Genomic DNA, 23,671 nt, shown 5'->3' with positions numbered 1-23,671 from the left:
ACCACCACCCTCCCGCCTGGAATATCCCGGGAGCTGGCCTCTCTTCTAGTCCTGCCTCCTCGGAGCAGCCAAAGCGATGCTATTAAACCTACATCCCTGTGCGGAAGCCTGGCCCGGAGCTCCCGCGCTCTTCCCCCTCGACTCAGAGCAAAAGCCAGTGCCCTTTCAACAGCCGCCAGGACCCTGGGTGAGCCACTGGCTCCTTATTTCTGACTTCATCTGCCACAGTGCCCGGTGCCCGCTCTGCTGTCTTGGGGGGTGCCCACTGTACCCCCGGACCCTGAGGGTGGGGCAGGCTCCTGCCCTAGAACCTATCTCACGTTCCTGGCTTCTCCTCCCCTGTGCTTGTCACGATCTAAAAATATTAGACGTTACCATTTATTCCATTATCTGTCTCTCCCCGCTTGGATGTGAGCTGTACGCAGACAGGGCTTTGCTCTTTAATTCTGTTCACGCTGTCACTGCTGAGCCTGGCGAACAGCAGGGGCGTAACGCACATTAGCAGGTATTGATGCCGATGCCTAGTAAGCCACATGCACTGTTTCAGGCACTCAGGGACCAGGGTGAACGAGACCCAGTGCTGCTGACGGACCCAGCCCCACCCTCCCCACAGCAGCTCTCAGCCCGGCTCCCTCCTGACCACGCCCCGAGCCTCACCAGCCACATCTGCTGCTGCCTAGAGGCTGGGCCACTTCACAGAAGCCCCAGGCCTGCGTATATGCTATTTGCAAGGAACTTTGGGCTCAAAAAACTACGAGCACTGTGCCACCTTACCTGGCAAGCAGACAAGAACCCACGCTGTCCAACAGAAATAGGATACCACTGGCGTGGAAGATGTGTGTGTGTGTGTGTGTGTGTGTGTGTGTGTGTGTGTGTCCTTCCACGCACCATCACTCCATCTCAGGACTACGGTCTTTGTTTGCAAAGGTGGCCTCTGGCTTCTAGAAGAAATCCTGCCCGGCTCTGGGCTGCTCTCAGCAGTGCTCACAGATAATTATCTGCTGGCTGCCTGGGAATTTATGGTATCAAATAGATTAGTAATTAAAACAATGGAAAGAGTCATCAGGGCGGAAAGCTACTTTTTGTCTTTTTAAATGGAAGAGTCCAAATAAAGTTTAAAAATCCGAATTGGAGAGGAAGTCCTGATTAATCCTAATTATAGCCCAGGCCAGGTGGAGGCTGGTTCCACATCACAGGCTTTTGGGGTTCCTTTCAAGGGTCAGCCATTCCCAGGGTTCCCCTCTGATGCCACCACACAGGGTCACAGAGGGCTCCCTTTGGTATAAAAGACCCATTGATTTATTTATTCTCTTATTGCAGCAATGGACATTCTGTGCTTTCTTCAAACAGATCTTTTTATTTCACTGTCTTTGAAAAAAAGCTAATAAAGAATCAATTACAAGAGATCCACACAAGTAGAAATTGGTATTTATCTAGGCAGGATATCTGCTGAAAAATAAAAAAGGCCATTAAACCCCAGGCACACACAACGAAGCGTGTCTGCTGGAGATCTCTCCCCATGGACGTGGTGCCTCCAGCTCACAAATGAAAGAAGGGGCGCAGGGCCCGGCGGCGGGTGGGGGCAGCCTTCCGCTGGCCCCCAGAGCCCTGGGACCCGCTCCACAGCTTAGGACCTCCAGGAAGTCGCTAGAGAGGCCATTCTCCCCCCTGAGACTTTGGCATCACAAGAACCAGGAAGTAGAACAGGACGAATAATAACTTCAGCCCTAGCCGTGACTCAGAATATAGTGTTTTGTTTGTTTGCTTGTTTTTAACGGCTCTTTTCTAGGATGTACCTTTTGGGTCTATTTGTGGGTGTTAATTACGGCATCAATGCAACAGACCACAGCATAAACACCACGGCTTTTCCCAAATGCCACAGATAGAGCTGAGGATGGGACAGGGCTGGGGAAAATGACCCAGATGATCATAGGTGTGTGCTTTGCTTCCAGCATTTAACGACCAAATCCAAACGGTCCTCGCCTGGGGGACGGGCCTTACGATTGCGCGTGACACCGTGCGCTTAGGTCTGCTGCACTTTTCTGCACGTGAGCTGCATTTAACGAGAGAAAGGTAAAGCGATTTCACACGCTGCCCGCCTGGACGCGTCTGTGCTGAAATCGCAGGACCACCCGGAGTTCCCGGGTCCACGGCAGGGTCGCGGAACGCGTACCCCCCACACAGGCAGGGCAGCGGAGGGCTTCTGCCCACCGCAGGAACGGGGGTGTCTTCCCGATGGTCAGAAGGTGGGAGCGGGGGGGGAACCACTGGGCAGGAGGCTTAGGAATCACAGAATCGGGTTTGCACCCCAGCTCTGCTACTTACCAGCCACGTGCCCTGGTGCAGCTGCTTAACCCCCAAGGCCTCCGCCTGTCCCCGGAAGCACCGACTCTACGAGTGCCTATCTTAGGGGCGGTGACAACGACATGGCCATTTGCTGGTACCCGCGTGGTACCCAGGGGCTCAGAGAACACAGAAGGTGCCGGGTCAAGCTGCTTTGGTGGGGCCGGGCAGGGCAGGGGCCCGGCGGGTCCCGGCCACGTGCTCAGCCCTGCTCGCCCACAGATGCGCCTCGGCTCCAGACCCGTGTCCTCAGGCCAGGCTTCGTCCCCCAGGAGGCTGTTCTCGGCCAGCGGGGAGACGCATCAGGAGCCCCCTCTCCTCCCACGTCCCTCACAAACCACTGGCCCCAGGGGGCTGCTGCGCATATTAAGCTCATCCCCGGCAGGATGCAAGAACCACGCGCAGGTCGGCTTGGAGCTGGTGGAAGAAATGGGGCGATGGGCGTGCGCTGGGAGCCGCGAGCTGGGGTCGGGGCCCGGTGGCGGGGGTGGGAGGATGTCGACAAGACACGCAAAGTGTTTCACCTACAAGAACTGTGCCCAGGAGGCGTCAGCCCTCGAGGAACGGAAATCAGGGTGGTGATAAGCACACGCTTCCTGACAGCACACGTCGTGCTCCACTTCCTCGAAGGAGGGTGACACCGCGCGAGGTCGGTGGCCACGCCTCCCCAGCCTCCGTTCGTCCCCTCTCCCAACTCCTGACCACGGCATCTACCCGCAGGGGCCCCAGGGAAGCCACCCGAACATGGAAGCCACTTCAAAGCAAGTGCCAGCCCAGCAATAGCCTCAGAAACTCAGTTTTGTCCTAAGCGAGGCTTGTTACCGATCAAACGCACCCATGAAACGTTCATAAATTTATATAGAGCGTGGCCTTCACCTTCTAATATTCAGGCTGTTCTGTACGGTTGCAAAGAGCCAGCAAAACCAGGAGCATTGATTAAGCGCTCCTGGAAATTAATACACACACCGAACGCTTCAGCTGTTCTTAAGAAAGTTGATGCCTGATCTTGGCCTCATCTGTTGACCCCTGGAGCCACTGTCCCCGCCACAGGGGCTGTGGGGTGGACAAAAGGAGTCTCCACGGTTGCCAAGGCGACAGATCAGTTTGAAGGGTCAAAGGCATCACCGATTTCAGGCTGTCCCATCACAGGAGGTTTAGAGACCAGAAAATCAGAAGGTTCCGAAGGGCACAGAAGCTGCCATTTAATGAGATACGGGCATCCCTGAAGGACCTTCCTGCCCTCCGGCCAGAGAGTGTGCAGACCTCGGCCCCCTGGTCGCAGAATTAACCCTGCTCATCACGCCTCCGCGCCACGATCTCATACGCCCCAGCCCTGAACCTGCAGCAACACACCACACCTGCAGCCACGTCACTGGCCATCAGGCAGAAGCATCATTTCTCCCAGCAGCTCCGTGACCCACTTCACAGCAGGACTGTGGGCTTCTGCTTCTCGCCACATCCCAGAATTCCTTCAAAGCCTGTGATTTCCCCTCTAGTTAAAGGAGTCTTTACGGGGAGACAGTTTACCTGTAAGAATAATCTTCCCAGATTCCTTTTCCTGATTTTCAAGGCTCTCAAACCCATCCTCTTTGCAGCCCTTAAAACGTGTGAGCTGAGCAGGGAAGAGGCGCAGTGAAGGTCAGGGGAGGACGAGGAAAAGCAACGGACGAGCCAACCGAGCCAAAACCAAAACCAAACAACCCGAGGCGAACTCTGCCTGCTAAAAACAAGGGGAAACTTTGTACAAACGAAAAGACCCCCAAGTCTTCTAGAGGCTTCCACCAGCACGTGCTCACTGAACTTCATGCTTAGAGGGTTACCATTTCATGGAAAAAGGGGAAAAGAGACAATAAAAAACCACCTGCTACCACTTTTAAGAACTGTCATCGTTTCCCACATAAGCATCCCTCAGAACTGACTTGGTTCTTCGTTAGAAACTCTGTTTTGAATCAAAGGGATGAGGAACCTGGGAAGAAGAGGCCAATGCAGGAAGAAGGGACACAGTCAGACGGGCGGTAACAAGATGCAGAGCCGAGGGGGTGAACAGCTGTGTCCCCGTCGGGTCTGCGGGAAGGGCCCACCAGCCTGCCCCCAGCCCCAGTGCTCCGGGAGCAGCCTGGTAACAAATGACAGGAGTCCTGGGAGCCCCAGGTGCGCCTCGGGAACAAGGCCCTGGCTCCGAGGGCCTCCTTCATCTCAAAACAGAGAGCGTCGAGGCCGACTTTCCCGAGGCCAAGTGGACATGGAAATTTTGTGTCTCGAGGAATGAGATGGTGGCCGAAGCTGAGGTCAGAAGCACCCAGCGCTGTTCTGGGAGCCTGCTAAACGAAGCGGGGGAGCCCTAAAACATGGCAGGCTGGCAGGGGTCAGGCGCAGTGGTTCTGGGCATCACATCCTAGGTGGCTCATGGCAGCAGAGCCCCTGCGGCAGGTGGCTGGTCCTAAAGGCTGAGGCCCACGGGCTGCCTCAGGGAGGCTCCTGGTGAGCAGAACGGAGCTCCAGGGCCCAGTTCCCCACACGAGACAGAGGCAGGGGACCCAGTGCAGCACGAAGCCTGGACAAGAGTGTGGTTCCCCCTCCTGGAACCTCTGCTCAGGCTCCCTTTGCCCTGGGGATGTGTGTGATGCTACCGTCTCCCAAACTGCAGGTAAGGCACCAGAGACAGCACCTGGACGTCTGGGTCCTTCTGTGACAACGCGGGGGTGGGAGGAAATATTTCCAGTGGGGTTGCTTCGACCCAGCTGAAGGATTTCATGGGTTTTTTTTTGTTTGTTTGTTTGTTTTTTTTGCTTTTGAGGGCCGCACCTGCGTTGTGTGGAAGTTCCCAGGCTAGGGGTTGAATCGGAGCTGCAGCTCAAGGCAACACCAGAGCCTTAACCCACTGAGAGAGGCCAGGGATCGAACCCGCATCCTCATGGATACTAGCCATGTTCTTAACCTGCTGGCTGTAACAGGAACTCCCAAGAGCATCTATTTTGTATAGTTTTTGAGAGGGTGAAATACATTAACCCAAGGAGTGAGCCTGGCAGGGTGGCAGGGACATCAGAGGCCCCAGGAGCTGGGCAGTGGAGGCTGAGGCCCAGCTCACCTCCCTGCCTTCGCTCCCCTGCACAGTGGCAGCAGGGAGCCCTCCTGCCCACACCTGCCGCCTGGGTAGAAACTTGCCCACTGCCGCCTGGGCCCTAAACAGGAATTATGGAATAAGACCCAGAAGGCAGAGTCCTTTTAACTAAAACTGCAGAATTCCGCCGTGAGCAGGGAGGTGGGCAGACGGCCCTAGAAACATGTGTCTGTCTTGTGGGCCCTGAGCCGGCCCCGCCTCCTACGCACAGGCTCTCGGGCCCCCAGGGCTCAAGGGCACTGTTCCTCCTCCGAAGCAATTTCAAATTTATTCTCAATGTGAAAAACCACACGTTGCTGGGTTTTCAGGACTGCCCCCCGGGAAGCGATCTGCAAACAACAGGCCGGGACCACCTCGCCAAAGCTCGAAGCGGCTAAGACAGGAGATAGGGTTCTCGTTGGTTTTCTGGGTTCCTTCAGGGATCTCAAGGGCGTCAGGCTGTGTAAACAAAGCCAGTCTCAAAAGGTCGCTTGCTGAATGATTCCATTTTATAGAATTAAAAAAATTTTCTTTAAAAAAATTTTTTTTTTTGGGGGGGCATGCCCACGGTATGCAGAATTTCCTGCACCAGGGACCGAACCCAAGCCACAGCCATAGCTGTGACAAGACTGGGCCCTTAACCCGCTGAGCCACCAGGGAACTCCTATATAATATTCCGAAAATGACCAAATTACAGGGATGGGAAATGATGAAGTGACAGAGGTGAGTGGTTGCTAGAGGCTGCGGTGGGGGAGGTAAGGGAGCACCACGGAGCTGGCTTCCGTGATGGAATCACTCAGCGGGGCTGGGGACAGCGCCCACGCCTGTCTGAACACACACGCCCACACCCTCTGCCCAAAGCAGCCTTAACTTCTCCAATGCTGGAAACTACGGAGCTAGAAGGGGTCTTGTTTGCTTGCTGCTGCTCTTTTTTGGGTGGGTGGGATGGGGTGAGGCCACCTTCTTTTGTATCTAAATTTGGGCACAAGAGTGTTTTAAAAACCAAAGCAGACTGGTCCAGAGATAGAAGCCACCAACTCAGCCCACCTCCTGGGACACGACATTCTGCCGGTTCAAGGGTGCCTGGCTGCGCACGTTCACCGAGCAGGGGATGCATAATGGGATACCTCTCAGCAGCGCACACAATGTCCCCTCACCCCCAAGCATCCCAAGGGCTGACATTCTGAGACTCTGCACAAAGCATCACAACTGTGGCTCTGCCTGATGGCTCTTCTGTCAGTGCCCAGGCTGTACTGGTTGTTAAATATTTAGACTCTAACTCCCAGGTCTTACAAGACTTCATTTTGTATTCGAGAGGACGAAAACAGAAAACAAAAAGCAAAACAAATGCATAACTCTTTGATGAAACTTTTATACTTTTAGGAGTCTTAAAAACAACATTTTTTTTCTCTAAATGTAGGGTCTGTGCTGAGGATTTTGAATTTAACTGTTGGAAAGGAATCTGTGACCAGCTTCGTGACTTGTAACTAACTCTTCTTGCTGTTACCATATGGTGTTTCCTTTAATAAAAAACATTTTGCAGAAATAATGATAAAAAAAATTACTTGAAGCTTTTAAAAAAGTTCAATGTTTCTGGCAATAAAAACACTCCTTATAATTATGCAGATAACTCTGTATCTGGTAAACAGGAAACACTCTGTCCTCCTGGCCGCGTCACCACCAAGGGAGATGACGCACCCACCGTGGTGGCCCTCCAGAGCCACTTCCTGAGTGTCTTCTTCATTGACCTCGCTCTAGATTCCAGGAACGAACCTCCCAGGATCCTGTTCTATTCGTGTATCTTTCAGGATCCCATGTCCTGCGATTGTTTGGGACTGAACAACACACTCTGTCTCTTCAGAGTTCCGAGCCGTGCTGGCTGTCAGCTCTGATGAGTGGAGATGCAGGCAGCGCGAGGAGCTGAGGAGGCTGCAGAGCATTAAAAATGTCTGGGGGCGCAAGGCCAAAGCAGCTGTCAAGGATGCCCTTTTCTGCTTTCCTGTTCCACTGTCCTTAGCCAGCAGGCCCCCGTCTTCCTGTGCATTTCCTAATGGCTGCAAGATGGCTGCTGTGTCTCCAGACCTCACATCAGCATTACGGGCAGACAGACGGATGGACGGTGGTCAAGGCCAAAGGGGCGTGCCCAGCAAAAAGCCTTCCGGAAATTGCATCCAGAAACTGCCGCTTATTCCTATTGGTCAGAACTGGGTGGCATGGCCACCGCTAGGTCAAGAATAAGGGAGTTGCGGATGAGGGTCAGGTCAGCCAACCAACAGCACCTGCCACTCACACTACTGCGATCTCCCACATCACCTGAGCCTGGTTGTGCGGCTTACGTGTGGCACCTATAAAGTTCGATTTTATCTCCTTACATTAACTCACGGGGTAAAAGCAGAGTGAGGTTAAATCAATGCCTTCACCCCAAACAACCTGGCTGAGTGAGGAGGGGGAAGCCACAGCCCGCGTTCTAATGGGAATTTTAGGGACAGAAAAGAGCTGAGTGAGCTGGAATTCACATCATTCCCATCACAGAGGCCGGAGCACTGAACTGGTTTGCTGTGTATTTAACCATCACTCTTAGACGCTGCCCTCTGGATTGGGGGGGGGGGCTCCAGTAGCTATGATGGTTTTAGATTTATGAGTTGAATTCACATTGGTCTATATTTATGGATCTGTAGCCACCTCTGTCATAAATATCCAGAGGTCTAGGGCAAACACACAAACCAATCTTGAGGTTAAACCGGAAATATGTTTCTTGCTTTTGTTTCAAAATTAATACAATCATTTGGGTTTGGGTTTTTTTTTTTTTTTGCATTTTTACATAAAACATACCAACTATAAAATCCACAGGCCCAGCTGATGGGTCTTAGAATAAGTGAGGACTGAATCCTCTCCTACGAGGCTGCTCCTCAGTTCTCCCGAGAGGAGAACACACAGCCGTGGTCCAGCCTCCTCAGTGGCCTCCAAGGGTCCCCACCTGCTGGTACCCAAGCCCTGTGTGGTCCCCTTCCACACTGGGCCCAGGCTGGTCTGTGTGGCCAGCGGAATAGGGCAGAAGTGATGATGGGTTACTTCTGAGGTGACACGAGACATTGGGGCTTCTGCCTTTCTCTCTCTGGGGTCCCTCCCTTGAGGTGGCAGCTGCCACGCTGCTTGTGGAGAAACCCATCTAGTGAGGAAGTGCGACTTCTGACCACGTGCCATAGAGGAAGTGAGGCCTCCCGGCGCAGCCAGGAGGCTGGGCTTGGAAGGGGCCTCCCGATGACACAGCCCCAGCTGACACCTTGCCTACTATCTCATCAGACACCTGGTGACAGCATCACCCCGCCAAGCCCTCACTCTCAGTCCCTGAGCACAGACATGTTTGAGGGCTAAGCCTCTGTTCTGGAGGGATTTCATCTGTGCAGCAACAGATAAGTAATCTACTACCCCCACCCCAAAAAAGGTTCAAGTCTGCTTTCTAACCATCTAGGTTTCCTAGAAAAAGAACATCAGTGGTTGGTGTGATACCCAGCCTTCCTTACAATTTTAGGAAAGTCAACGTGATACATGACAGAGATGGCGCCAGAGTCAAGGCCAGTCTCAGGGCCTGTGTTCACAGGCAGGGGGTAGAGGCAACTTGCCCAACCATGAATTTGAAGCTTTAAGACATTATTGACGGCAGCCATTAGTAGTAAGAATATTCAGAGGTTACATGGCCTTTCTGATTGTGCTATTCTACAAATAGGCAAAAGAAGGATTCCTGAGAAAATAGCTGGGGTCGTAAGGTGTACAATTACCACTTACGTGCTGATGGGTTACGTCATTATCCTAACTCATCTTCCCAGCAACCCCAGGAGAAACAGAAACCTCTAGGTGGGGAGAAACACTCAGAGATGAAGTGACCAGACTGATGGAACCAGGGGCTGGGCAGGGGCTTCCTTCTTCCAGAGCCCCAGGCCTCTAATCACTAAAACACCCATATTTCCTCGGGCTCAGCCCACTGATGTCGTCTGGGGGGCCACCCACATGAAGTGAGGAAGACACGGAAGTGGCAGCTGACAGAATCAGAGGATCGGGAACCCCAGCAGTGTTCTGCTACTTATTAGCTCTGTGACCTTGAGTCAGTTACTTAAGCTCTCTGAGTCATTCACTGATAAATAGATGAAAATTCTATAACACATAGCCAGAGGTACCTATGATAAAAAAATCCCTTTGTGCTAAAGCGAAAATATGTTTCTAGCTTTTGTTGTTTGTTTTTTTTGGTTTTTTTTTTTTTTTTTGTATTTTTGCTATTTCTTTGGGCCGCTCCTGCGGCATATGGAGGTTCCCAGGCTAGGGGTCGAATCGGAGCTGGAGCCACTGGCCTACACCAGAGCCACAGCAACGTGGGATTCGAGCCGCGTCTGCAACCTACACCACAGCTCACGGCAACGCCGGATCGTTAACCCACTGAGCAAGGGCAGGGACCGAACCCGGAACCTCATGGTTCCTAGTCGGATTCGTTAACCACTGCGTCACGACGGGAACTAAAGCTAGGAGTTCCCGTCCCTGCCCTTGCTCAGTGGGTTAACGATCCGGCGTTGCCGTGAGCTGTGGTGTAGGTTGCAGACGCGGCTCGGATCCCCTGTTGCTGTGGCTCTGGCGTAGGCCGGTGGCTCCAGCTCCGATTGGACCCCTAGCCTGGGAACCTCCATATGCCGCGGGAGCGGCCCAAGAAGTAGCAACAACAACAACAAAAGACAAAAAGACAAAAAAAAAAAAAAAAAAAAAAAAGTAGTAGCTAATAACTACTTTTGATCTTGCAGATCATTTTAATATGATCTACAAAATAACCAAGTGAAGTATCTTGGAGTAAATGTGGATCTGATCTTCTGAAAGGCTACTTACTTGATTGGGACAGACATTTTAAAGCAATCGTCATGAGGAGGAGAATATCACATGTATAAATAGACATAGTATAGCTTACTACAGAGAGATATGGTATTCTCCTACCTGACCGTCCATCCATCTATCTGTTGATCCATCCATCCATCATCCATCCATCATCCATCCATCATCCATCCATCTGTCCATCCAACATCCATCCATCCGTCATCCATCCATCCATTGTCCATCCATTGATCCATCCATCGTCCATCCATCTATCCATCCAAATCCATCCATCCACTGTCCATCCATCCATCATCCATCCATCGATCCGTCCATCGTCCATCCACCCATCCATCCATCCACCATCCATCCGTCATCCATCCATCCGTCATCCATCCACTGTCCAACCATCCATCATCCATCCATCCATTGATCCGTCCATCATCCATCCAAAATCCATTGTCCATCCGTCCATCCATCCATCCAACCATTTATCCATCCATCCACCATCCATCCAACATCCATCCATCCATCATCCATCCATTGATCCGTCCATCATCCATCCAAAATCCATCGTCCATCCGTCCATCCATCCATCCAACCATTTATCCATCCATCCACCATCCATCCAACGTCCATCCATCCACCATCCATCCAACGTCCATCCATCCATCATCCATCCATCATCCATCCATCCATTGTCCATCCATTGATCCATCCATCGTCCATCCGTCCATCTATCCATCCATCATCCATCCACCCCTTGATCCATCGTCCATCCATCCAAAATCCATCGTCCATCCTTCCAAAATCCATCGTCCATCCATCCATCCAACCATTTATCCATCCATCCGTCCATCCAACCATTTATCCATCCATCCACCATCCATCCATCCATCTTCTATCCATCCATCTATCCGGCTTCCATCCACCCATCCATCCATTTTTTGATTTACAAGGAACTCTCCCAGCTCTAATTACTTACCCTCATTTGTGTCAATTTCCTTACGTATGAGAGGAGCATAGAAGCCTACCTCAAAGCATTACTATGAAGGCAAATGGGAAATGTTTACATAAAGCATTTATATTGCTGTCTGGCCATATCAAGGGCTACACAAATGCTCGTTACTTCCCCACCCCCATGCTCCCTCTGAAGGGTGGACGAGATTGAAGGGTCCCTTGATGGCACCTGCAGAGGTGTGCCCCACTGCGACACGCCCCTGGCTTTACCCCACAGTGAACATGAGAGAGAAGGCCCACGGCCTGCTTCCCACTTCCATGAACTTGGATCCTAAAGAGGACACTACTCTGTTTTTTTTTTTTTTAGGGCTGCACCTGCGGCATATGGAGGTTCCCAGGCTAGGGGTCCGATCGGAGCTACAGCTAGCCTATGCTATAGCCACAGCCACAACAACACCTGATCCAAGGTGCATCTGTGACCTACACCAGAGCTCATGGCAACGCCAGATCTTTAACCCACTGAGCGAAGCTAGGGATCGAACCCGAGTCCTCGTGGATCTTAGTCAAGTTCACTACCCCTGAGCCACAACAGAAACTCCGGACATGACTCTTTTTCCTGCCTGGTCTTCTTTTTCTTCTTTTCTCAGAAGAACGTGTGTTCCGGACCTCAGGAGTATGACCCTGAGACCTGGTGCGTGGGGTGAGGTCTCCTGGGCCTTGAGGACAGGCCTCCCACTCCCGCCCTGCTCTCCAGGGTTCCTGAAAGAATGACGTCCCAGTCCCGGTCCCTCAGCCATCACTCCAACTCAGCCCTCGAAGCCCAGGATCATTTCCAACAGCAGCCGCATTTCCGGGACCTCACTGAGCACCAGGCGTCCATCCCCAGCGCTCGCATCTCTGTGTCGAGGCTATTCCGGTCCCCATCCTGTGCACATGGACACCAAGGCTCCGAGGGGTGACTGGCTTCAGGGGTTGCACAGCAAGTCACTGGGCTGGGCCAGGATGGAGGCCTCTGATTCCTGCACAACTGGCCGCAGCAGCCACGGGCTCTCTGGCTTGATTTCACGACAGTCAGGAAAAACCAGACTTGGGAGCACTGGGCAGACCCCCTGGCTCTGACCACAAGTCCAGGTTCTTGGGCAAATGTGCAGCGGTTAAAGCCTGCTGAAGTCAGGGTGTGGCAGTGGGGAGAGGGGGGAACTAAACAGGTGATGCCCCACCTGGGTCTATGGAACGTCTTTGAGATTTTAGAAAGAAGATCAATGGATAGAAAGAAAAAAAAAAAAAACGTATTCGACAGTAAAAAATCCCCCCTTTTAGGCCATGGTCTTAGCAAGGTTACAGAAGACGTGCCATGAAATTCCTGGCCATGAGCTGAAACGAGTCGGGACACACTTCCCTTAGACGGAGAAGCCGCGGGCCTGACAGCTTCCATCTCCTCTGCTGAAAACCAAATCCCATTTTCACTGCTGGGTATTTCATTCATCTCTACTTTTTTGGTTTTTTAATTACATAGCAGAAAGTGCTACTGTAATTTCCTCCCTGTGTAGACAGCATTATTCATCAAGAAGCTTTTAATTCTGCACAGCAATTGCTTCTCTTCAAAAATCTGATTTCAATCTCCCCAGAGGCAGAAGAGTATGATTTTTTGACCCGAGGGTTAATTATCTGCAAACAAGTTAAAATCACACAAAACCTCATCCTGGGAAAAGGGGCTCCAAGCACGACCTTCAGGCTACCTGTCCCACTGTCCGAGATGGGTGGCCGGGCCCCCACGCCCGGGGGACCCCTTGTCTGGCCTGCCAGGCTGTGTGCCGCCAGGGCGGGCGCGAGGGCCTGGTTCTGGGCTGTGTCTTCAGAGGCCAGCCCGGTGTCTGCATGCACGGAGGACTCGGTAAATGCCTGCAGAGGTGATCTGAATCGGGGGAGGGTGGAGGGCTGGGATCTGAAATATACCCGACTTAAAAAAAGAGTTAAATGTATGAAAAGCTTCTATTTCTGGATAAAAATAGTGGAGCGAGGAGGAGACTCAGCAGGGGCCGATGAGACTGGTGGTGGGGCTGGAGGGGTGCGGCCGCTGGGTGGGAGGCGAGGATGCCAGGCAGGGGGCCGAGGTTTCGTCCCGCCTAACACCCCACCCCCAGGGTCACCCTCTCCCCGACTTCTCTGACTCTCCACAGACCCAACTCTCAAGTATTCATTCGTTTCATTTTAGTCCGGGAGCCTTGCTGAACTGCAAGCAGGCCCCGTGCTGGAACTCGGGGAGGTGGGGGGCGGTGTGTGCTGGGGAGCGAGGACACAGACAAGGACCGTGACAGCGGGCATGCTGAATGCCCTGTGCCAGGTACAGCGCTGGCCCGTGCGACACCCACTGCCCCTCAGGGCGAATGCAAGGTGGTCCCTGTCCTCGAGGGCACCCGGGGCTGGCACCAGGTGGTGCTGACGGGTGTGTGGTCCTGTTTAAGCGGCTTCAGGGCTGGTGTGGAAGGATGCAGCTTACATGCGATGCGAAGCCTGTGCAAGCAGCTCCAGAGGGCAGAGTGCGGGCGGGGCAGGAAGCCCGCATCCCAAGGGGGACCCTGGGTGGGGGGGTGCTCAGTGATGGGGGCGGCGGGACCTGGGAGGGCATGGGCTGCTGAGGCTCACATGGCCTGGCCATGGTGCAGCCGAGACGACCCGTGACCTGACACATCACACTGGGACAGAGAGGAGAGGCCGCCCCCAATCCCCAGCCACGCTAACAAAGGCGGAGCCCGAGAGGGACCGAAGGGCCCTGTTTTTATGACCTTCCATTTTTAACGGGAAAGGATGTCTGAGAAGCCAGACGTCCAACTGGGCCCCAAACCGAGAGCTCCACGGGCCTCCAGGGACTTGGCTGCAAAGGGACTTTGAGCTCCAAGCGCACAGTAGCCCCGCTCTGCCCCGACGTGACCCACGGAAGGCACACAGGAGAGCAGGTGGCTCGGATTGGGACAGAGGGAAGCGCTCACCGCGTGGGGCTGAGGGCGGGAGCAGGGGAGGGGCGCACGGAGGGGCCACACGCAGCTGAGAAGGGGGCTGTATGGGGAGCTCCAAAGGGGAGGGAGGGAGGCCGGGAGTGAGGAGAGGGAAACAGAAGGGCACCTCTTGTCTGAACGGTGGTCCTGGGGTCCGAGCAGCAAGCAGCTCACGGCCCGGGTTCTCTAATGCCCAGCCTGCGTCGCCTTCTCACATCTGTGAGTGTCCCCACAACCCATCTAGGTAGGTGGTCACGCTCACCGCCCAGGTCACAGTGGCTTCCTGACAGTGAGTACGCAGTCCAAGGGCCATGCTCCCAGGGCCGCGCTGCAGCCACCGAGGAGCTGTGTGACGCAGGGCAAGTTACTTAACCTTGCTGGGCTCTGCTTTGCGTCTCCAGCTCACATCCAAGTGAAGCTCCCAGAGCATCCTAAACGCGCAAGGAAGGGACTCATTCTGTGGTCAGGAGTGGATTACCAGGAACAAGAGAACGATTTGACGAGTGTCATGGCCTGACAGACCGCTGCCTGCGGCCCCCTCTGCTCCCTGCAGACGGGCTGCCACCTGCTGGTCCATCTTGACCCATCCAGACCTCTCTGGGCCCGCCTCCTCTCTGAACGTCCTTCCCCTGAGCCCCCGTGTGACGCTGCATCACAGGAATGCCTCGGAGCTTCTGACGGCTTCCTTGAGGGCTCTGTCCCCGCTCTCCCCCAGCCTACCACCCTCGCCCACCACCTCAGTGAGCTGCTCCCGAAGGCCCAGTCTCAACCCTTCTCTGTTCATGCTCTTGCTTTGTCCGAGCACACGGTTCTGAGTCACCTCCCTCAGGAGACCAGAGCCGGCCTTCTCGAAGCCCACGTTTCCAGATGCCTCCTCAGCGCCCGCAGTGACCGCATGGGCTCAGTCTCCACGGGGCCCCAGCTGGTCGCATCCCCCTCGCCTGCCTCTCCCCTGGACTCTGTGCCTCAGCCGCCCAGCTCCCTGGACGCTCTCCAGGCTCAGGTCACGGTAGACCATCCCCTTCCCGTGGCTGCACCTCGGACAGTTAACCGTCCTGCGACCCCGGCTCACTGGACACGTCCCTCCCCAGCGGCTCTCGCCTCATCAGTCCTCCCCCTGCTGCACCCCGCCCTCACCCCTGAGGCCCGGCCTCGCCCCAGTCCTGCTGTTTCTCACGATGGGGCGCTGCCTTCTCCACGGACGGGCGGGAGGGCGAGTGAGGCTCAGGGAAGTTGAGTCTCGGGTCATGCGGTCAGCCAGGGACAGCCAGAGTTCTCCTCTTCTCTTCTTTTCCTTGTTTTAGGGCCACACCCTCAGCATGTGGACGTTTCCAGGTTAGGAGTTGAATTGGAGCTGCAAGCTGACAGCTTTCACCACAGCCACAGCAACGCTGGATCCCCAACCCACTGAGCGAGGCCAGGGATCGAACCTGAATCCTCATGGATACTAGTCAGGTTCTTAACCTGCTGAGCCACAATGGGAACTCCATAGGGCCAGAGTGTAAGTTCCAGGGCGTTCGGCTCCAGAGGCACTCTGACCCCCCAGATGGCTGGCTGGCTGGTTGGTGGGGGACCGATGGACGGATCAATGGGTAGAGAGGCAGGCGAGTGAGTGAACAAATGATAAACAGAGTTTAACAACCAAGAACAACCCATCCTGCCGCGTGGGCCGGCATGTGTTTAGAGAGGGTGGGCTGCCTTGCACGATTCCTGGAGAGGAAGCTCTTGCCCCTCGGGGGACATGTGGCAATGACTGGAGACATTTTGGGTTGTCACAGCTCGGGGTGGGGGTGTGCACTGCCCCTGGCATCTGGTGGGTTGAGGCTGAGGGGCTGTACATACCCCGTGAAGCTCGGGAAGGGCCCCGTCTATAAAGAAGGATCTGGCCCAGAGCTTCAGTGGTGCTGAGCTGAGAAGCCCGGCTTTGGGGTGACTTCTGTCAATCCCCTGGGAAACAGGCAGGGTTTGAGGGTAAGTGAGGGAATACAGGGGGTAACTCTATACTTGGGAGCCTCTGCTTCAAAAGCAAGCAAACAAAACAAAAACAAAGCAGGGAAACCTGGTCCTTGAAAGTCGGAGGGCAGGGCACCTGCGAATATGACCCAGACGCCCACCCCTGCCGAGGGAAGAACCTGAGCTCTGAGTGCGCAGGAGTACGAGGCGCTGCGACCGCGCCTAGAACCTTCCGCAAAGAAGAATGAACCGAGCACACACAACGCCCCCGAAAATGCAAACAGCTGGATGCATGCTGCCTCCTCTGAGAACGCTTCTCTGCTCAGACCCGGCACCTCCCCAGCCTGCCGCCCGCACTGCCTTACAGCCCCGCTCCAGGCTCCTCCTCCTGTGCTCTCTGCAAGGCCGGGCCAGCCCAGGGTGCCTGGCCCTCTGCTCTGCCTTTGGTGGGGGGACGGGGGTGGGTGGGGGGGAAAGGACAGACAGGGGCCCTAGCCGGACTCTGGAGGCACCAGGCACTAGCACAAGCCTTTCATTTCAGCTACCGCAGGGGGACGTTGAGCCAACAAGCTCCAAACCCACCCAAGGCCAGCCGCGCAGGGCCTGGCTCTTTCAGCAGTAGGAAGATTGATTCTGCCTGGGACCAACTGCCTGCTTCGCTAAAGTGCCCCTTCCAGTTAAGCTGTGCAAAGCGGGAGTGACAGCCATTTGCAGCGTGAGTGAGCGGCGGGCTCGAGAGCCGCCAGGGCCCGCCAGCCTCCCGGGGAGCAGGGCCAGCAGGCTGCCCAGCGCTGGCGACAGGGAACCTTTGCACCACCTTCCAGAGTCATTGGAAGAGGCAGGGGGCCCAGGAGGGGTCTGGGTGGTCCCAGGTGACCTTCCACCCAGCAGGTTGGCAACCCCTGCAAAGCAGGGCCCCCAGAGGGAGGCCAGCGCAGCTGCAGAGCACAGAAACTTTCACCTGAAAGCACAGCTCACGTGGGGCACGGGCCTGGGTACTTCTTGGGGAAACTCAACCACAGGAGGCTCACAGCCAAGCGGGGCTGGCATTTCCAGGAGTCGCAACCGGGCCTCTGCAGCCTTCCCCTGCTGCATTCTCCTGAGTTCATGGGCTGTGTACACCCACCTGCGTTCTGATGTAAACCGCCTCGCTGCTGGCCACAGCCGTCCACAGCCACCCTCAGCCGGCGACGGCGCCCGTGTGTTTTTCCTGTCACTTACTGCAGGGGGAGAAGCCTGCGAGCATGGTCTCAGCTTTGCCAACGGCAAGAACCATTCTAAGGAAGGCATATTCTTTCTAGATGAGTAAAACTGTTCTTCCTACACCTCCTTGCCCCCGTCGCCGTCGTGAATAAACAGCCATTTCAGCGTTAGCAAACCTGGCTTTGAAAAGAGGCAAAGCAAAAAAAAAAAAAAAAAAAAAAAAAACCCAAATCTCAAAACCCCAATAAAGCTGTAATGCTCTAAAATCCATAATTCCCCAGCAAATGTCACAGCGTGAGAGCAGCCAGTCCCTGAGAGCACACAGACGGCCCCAGCTGTTAGACCGTTGAAACAAACAGAGATTACTGGGTACCAGTGCAGGCCGGGCGTGATGCTTCTACGTTTCTCAGGAAACTATTCCTGTGAGGGCAACTCCTGCTACCACCTGAGATGAACAAAGGCTGCGGGCGCTGTGGATGAAACGCTAATGACCACTTGAGAATGTTCTAGAACCCCTGCCTTGGGTTCATCAAGGTCCCTCCACACGGTGCTCCCCCACCTCCCGCTCTGTTCTCAGCTACGCAGCATCTGTTAGGCGCCCACAGTACGCCAGGATCCCGGCGGGGTCCACCCACCACACCGCCTCTCCAAACGGACCTGAAAGCAAGGCCCAGGTGGCACCTCAGTCTGAGTCCAGAGAAGACCCGCTTTATGTGGCCTTAATGAATTAATTTGGCCATTTATCAAACGTACTGAGCGGCCGCAGGGTTCGCAGCTCCGATGCACCCACAGGCAGGTGGGGAAGACGCCCTGGAGGGCTGCGTGCTGCCCAGAGCCGGGTTCTGAGCACACGGGCGCCGGACCCTCTTCACCAAACGGAGCGGGACCACGGAGGAAGATGTCACGTGGGACACGGAAAGGCCTCCTCGCATCTAGCGACACCTGTGACACGCTCCGACGCCGCCCAGGTCACGAAGCTGGACCCCGGAAGGTCCCCAAGCGCCACTTCCTCAGTTACCCCTGGGGAGCATTTCTGGCTTTAACTTGACGGAACGTTTAAATATTTTCCACGAGCTGCAGTCTTCATCGTTAGCACCTCGGGGCTGGGCCCCAGCCGTCAATTTTGGGCCCCCGCTGGCTGGGGGGGCGCGCGCTGGAAGTCCCTTCCCCCCCATTCCACATGCGCACGTCCACGCGATGCTCTGACGAAGGGAGGGGGTCCACAGTGCGATAAACCCAGGTGGGAATTTTCAAAAGGATTTGGAAAAAAAAAGGAGCAAAATTTCTATTTGTGTTTCAACTGGAGGAGGAAGTGAGAATCTGGAGCAGGTGCCATGGTGGGGGTGGGGGAGGGGGGAGGGTGAAGGAGGGAGGGGGACGAGGGGGGTGCGGGAGTGAGGGGAAAGGGTGAGCAGGGTGGGGGAGGAAGTGAGAATCTGGAGCAGGTGCCACGGTGGGGGGCGAAGGGGGTGGGGGGATGGGGGATGGGGGGGATGGAGGGGGGGCGGGGAGCAGACCCAGCCTTTTAAAGTCAGCCTTGCAAGGCTGCTGGGCCCTGCTGCCCCACGGCGACATCCTTTTAACTGTGCCAACTCGCCCTCCTTCCTTCCCACCGGTGCTCCTTAAACATCGGCCCCCAGGACGACGACCAGCAGGGCACGAGGCGGCACCTCAGGCCCTTTCCCCGGCCAGGCGCTTCCTGGGAGCTTTGGCATCGCCACCCTGTTACGTCTTCACAAGCGCCTAGTGTTGCTGCTCCTGGGACAGACGTGGAAACCCAGGCAGGAAGAGGCGGCGAGCTGCTCCCACGGCTGGCGGCCAGGATGCGAGCCTGGGCAGCGGGGGCCTCTTCACAGCAAGAACTGCCTCGGAACGCAGACATTATTTCCCTCCCCACGCAAGCTCGTGGCGCTCAGTGATGGTCGAATTCGGTTCCGGTTAGCCTGGCACTTCAGGCCCCACATAACGTCCCTTCCCCGTCCCTTTCCAGCTCCCCCCCCAGCCCCCGCCGCCGGATCCCCTGCAACCTGCTCCATCCCTGCGTGAGGACTCACTGTTCTGGGCCAGCAACGCCTGGCCTCTCTTCCCTGGGCTTGGCCTGGGTGTCCTCCCTCGTGCCTGCTGATCCAGACTTCGCCCTCTTCCTGCTTCTAGAAGCTTCCTTCCCATGGGCCCGTCTCCCCTGCCCTGACTCCCAAAGCAGTGCGCTAGGATGCCTGCTCCCACCTGGACGCCGGAGCTCCAGGGGAAGGAGACGAGTACAGCGTGCACCCGGCTGGGGGACGCCCCTCTTTGCGCCGGCCTCTGGAGTCGTCAGCCCCTGTCCTGCCACCCACTGCCCCTCCTCACCCCCCACCCCAACCCGTGACGCCCGGCCCACACTTCTGACTGACCCCCGAAGTCTGGAAGGAGCAGCCTGGGGAGGGCCTTTTGCTGTGGTTTCCTTCTAGAGCCTGCGTCCTTGCAAGAAGAACAGGTGCCGGCCCAGCGTTTCTTCTGAGGCGCACTTGCTAGAAAGGACCGAGTCCTCACAGGCTCAGGTCCTCACCCCCGAGGTCTGCGCAGGCGTCACGTGCTTATTAGTAAACTTGGCCCTTTCCTGGGCTAGAACGCTCAGGACACAGCAGGCCGCCTCTGAGCCGGATGTGGAAAACTGCCCGCCTCCTTCTCACCCTCTCTTTCACAGATTTGGTCTCCGACCCCAGGGGGCCACAACACGAAAAAAAAACAAAGAGAGAAAATTAAAGAAAATGTTAAGTTTGTTGGACACTCGCAAACCCAAAACAACCTCCTGTCTCGGCCGTGGTCACCAGGCAAAGAGGCCATTTTCCGGCTCACCCAAGCCCTGCTTCGGCAGCACCATGGAACCTGCCCGCAGAAGCTTCCCCAAGTTCCCGTCCTGTCCTTCCGTACACGCCCATCTCCCCACCTGCCTTTCGCCATCAGGTCAGCGCCCCTCTGCCGCCCGGCACACGCTGCCCTAGCTCTGCATTCCTGCCCACGCCACATCACGGGGAGCCTCTCGAATCCTACAAGGTGACAGGGTCACCCCCCTGGGTGGTTTCGGGGTGCACCTGCTGAGGAGGGGTGCTGGCCGCTGCCCCCTCAGGTCTCACTGCCCTGTGCCCACCCCCTCCTCAGCAGAGGGTCTGTTGTGGAAGCTCCTGGGCTGGCAGCTTCCAAGCACCTGGAAGGGCAGCGAGGTCCCGCAGAGGGAGAAGAGCGGGGAACGCACCAGCGGGGGATGCACCTCCCGGACCCGGGGGGGGGGCAGCAGCACGGGCAGCTCCGCGCACACTCGGCAGGGCTCCCCACTGCCCTGGCAGAGATGTGCTGCCACCAGCCGGGCCCCTCGCACCTGGGACCACCTGCTGCTGTGACCGCTTCTAAAATTCATTTCCAGCCACATTTTGGCCCAAAGCCCCAAAGACTCTTCTCCGGAAGAAAAGCAGGGAGCCTCCAGTTTCACTGTGTTTGTCCGCTGCTCCTTCCGAGAACAATCACAGAAGATAAAAACCCCATCCTCCGGGAGGAGAATTTAATTCAAACATTCTTAGGAAGAGATGCAACAACCTTTTCCTCACAAACAACACAAAACACAAACCCGCTTCATTCCTGATTTCTCCCAGTTTCAGAAGGAAAGGGGAAAAAAGGAACAGGCGTGTTTACAGGAAAGAGATTGTCACCGCCCTTCACAGGGGACCAAGAAGCCTTGTACCCGCCACTGTCCCGTGCTACGGACCAGACACGGGGCTCGGGAGGGGTCGGTGATGTGTCCAGGACAGCACAGCCGGCGGTGCACAGAGCAGAGACTCGAACGCTCAGCCCGGGACCCGGTTCTCCAGCAGAGGCTGCCCTTGGCGGGTGCACGGCTGTGCTGAGCACGCCACGCGGCTGCCTGTGTGCAGACAGGACGGTGTTGGGTGTGTTACGCCTCCGCTTTTATTGTCTTTGTCCGCGAGCCCCCAGTGCACAGGCCTGGGTCCTCGGGGAGCCGAGGTCTGACACGCGCTGTGATGGGCCCGGCGCCCTCTCGCTCTTAATGCGACAATGCCACCACGCGAGGGCGGGATCGGACGCTGACAAGGACCCACGTCTCCGCGTGGGCTTCCCCCAGCCGGTCCTCCTGATTCCCGCGCCGATGTGACACCCTCCGAATCTCTCTCTCTCGTCCCAGGGCTCCCTGCTCAGGCAGGCTGATGGCAGCCAGGAGACCTGCGGAAGCGACTGTTCCTTTCAGAAGGAGGGTGGTGCCCTATGTGAGCTTGCGGGACCTTCCCCACGTCTTTCAGAGCCTTTACGACGGGGGGAGGATTTCGGAGCCGGCGGCGGCGGCCATCCTGAGGACAGGGGTGGGGGGCATTCTCCTGAGGCTGGGAGAGGCTGGGCTCCGTGGCCACCAAGTCCTCACTGAGCCGAGGGGGACATCCTGCTCCCGACCTCGGCTTCTCAGGCCCCGGGCAGGGACCTCGACGACCCTGCTGACGCCCCCCACACCCCTCACTCTGCCTGGCCGCCCGGCCGCTCTCTCCACCGACATCCTTGCCTCGGAGGCTGAGCTACCCGTCCCCCTCCACCTGCCTGAAGCTTCAGCTGCAAGTCACCTTCCCCAAGAAGCCTTTCATGACCATGCAACCTAAACCAGCCCTGCTGCGACAATGCCCCACTCTGTTCTGGTCACGGCGTCCCTGGTGCTTTCGGTTTAATATCTACCTTCCTCCACAAGGTCAAGCTGTGTATCTAGTGCAGACCTCTGGGGTCCCAAGACCCCTTCAAGAGTCCACAGGGCCAAAAACAATCCCACTCCAATAAGACTGCGCTGACCTTCAAACGGCTGGTTCAAAGCCAAGCGCGGACAGGACTCCTGGTGCCTTAGCACCCGTCCCACTATTGGCATCAGCCTACACGAGTGCTCACGGGAGGTCTCACCATCTCACCCTCGCAGGGAGAAAAAAAAATCCAGCTTCACGGAAGCATCACCCAGTGACCTCTTCGCCCTCGAGCCCACGTCTTTTGCCTCCTCTGTGTGACTAAATGGGAAACACACACAGAGCACCTGGCTACAGGCCGAAGCACAGGGCAGCTCAGGGAAGAGGGTCCGAGCGACAAGATGAAGGAGCAGTTTGCTTCATGGAGCGGCAATTTTAGGTGAAAGAGCTACTGACAGCCAGATGATGGCAGAGATTTTGCCAAAAACGAACCAAGCGAGACTGCCACTTCCAGAACTGACAGGATTTTTTTTTTTTTTTTTTTTTTTTTTGCCAAAGATAAATTTCAAGCTTTCAAGTGAAACTCTGAATTTTGGAAAACTTGTATCTGCCAACGCTTCCCATACTCAAGACATTCCTGACGAGGTTGGTGGTTTTTCTGATCGTGGGCCATGAAAGATGTGTCAACACTGGGAACAGCTGCCTAACTCGGGGAACCAACATTTTCCAACTGACAGTGCACGCTGTCTCGACACCACGCATGAGTAAAAGATCCGCTCACAACGCAGGGCAGACGAATGGATTTTCATGTAACTCACGAAAAAGTTCACTGATAGGCTTCCGATTGCTCAGTGCAACCGACTTTGAAGAAACCACTATTTGTCGAGTTTTAGCGTAATATCAAAGAAGAATATCCACAGACTTTTCACAAGGCCACTAAAACACGTCTCCCTTATTCAGCGACATGCGTTTTGCCGCAGGGCAGAGTCGAACTCTTCCTGTGCTTCAACCAAAACAACTTAGAGCACGTGGCTGAATACAGAAGCTGCCTGCCTTCTGCGAGGCCAAGAGATTTGAGAAAATGCAAACTGATGCCATTTACACTGTTGGTTACTGCTCACCAACACACGCTACGTCTGTGAACGTGCGGTGGTTTAGTGATTATGTCTAAAGGAATCAGTAAGATACCTTTCGGTATCACATGGAAAACTGTACGATGGTTGACACCACCAGCTACAACCCCATGTGAACAAAAGCTCCCGGGGTCTTCAAAGATCTTCAGTGAAGGCGAAGGGACTCTGGAGACTGAAGAGTTGGAGAGTCGCTGCTCGAGTGGCTGGTGTGTGCTGTGGGTACTTGATCAACGTTGAATGAAATACTAAAGACACGGTCTCTGTAATATTTCTGTTTCCTTCTCCTGACTCTAATAAACCAGAATTTAATACAAATCCCCAAACACCTCCACGGAGGTTTAACAGAGGCTCCAGGGTTAGAGGCAGGGCAGTGAGACGAAGGCCCTCCGTGGAGCACACGAGAGCCCGAGGTCAGCAGTCTCC

At 55.5% G+C, this 23,671-nt stretch overlaps 1 protein-coding gene and 1 long non-coding RNA gene across 20 annotated transcripts in view; both read right to left on the bottom strand.

Annotated features, from left to right (window-relative positions):
• Nucleotides 1-23,671, bottom strand: part of FARS2 (phenylalanyl-tRNA synthetase 2, mitochondrial) — a 408,395-nt gene that overhangs the window by 69,129 nt on the left and 315,595 nt on the right. The gene's annotated exons all lie outside the window — the stretch shown is intronic.
• LOC146401151 (uncharacterized) lies at nt 11,884-17,631 on the bottom strand. The gene is made up of 2 exons (XR_014809531.1): nt 15,388-17,631; nt 11,884-14,253 (listed from the first exon to the last, which is right to left on the bottom strand). It is a non-coding gene; the product is annotated as an uncharacterized LOC146401151 (long non-coding RNA).

This window comes from Sus scrofa, chromosome 7 (genome assembly GCF_054392235.1).
Source record: "Sus scrofa isolate SSC_HxYL_T2T_F1_AM1 chromosome 7, Sscrofa_HxYL_maternal_Yorkshire_Landrace_v2.0, whole genome shotgun sequence".
NCBI lineage: Eukaryota > Metazoa > Chordata > Mammalia > Artiodactyla > Suidae > Sus > Sus scrofa.
Note: the sequence above shows the minus strand (reverse complement) of the source record. Positions and strands in the feature narration are given on the sequence as shown.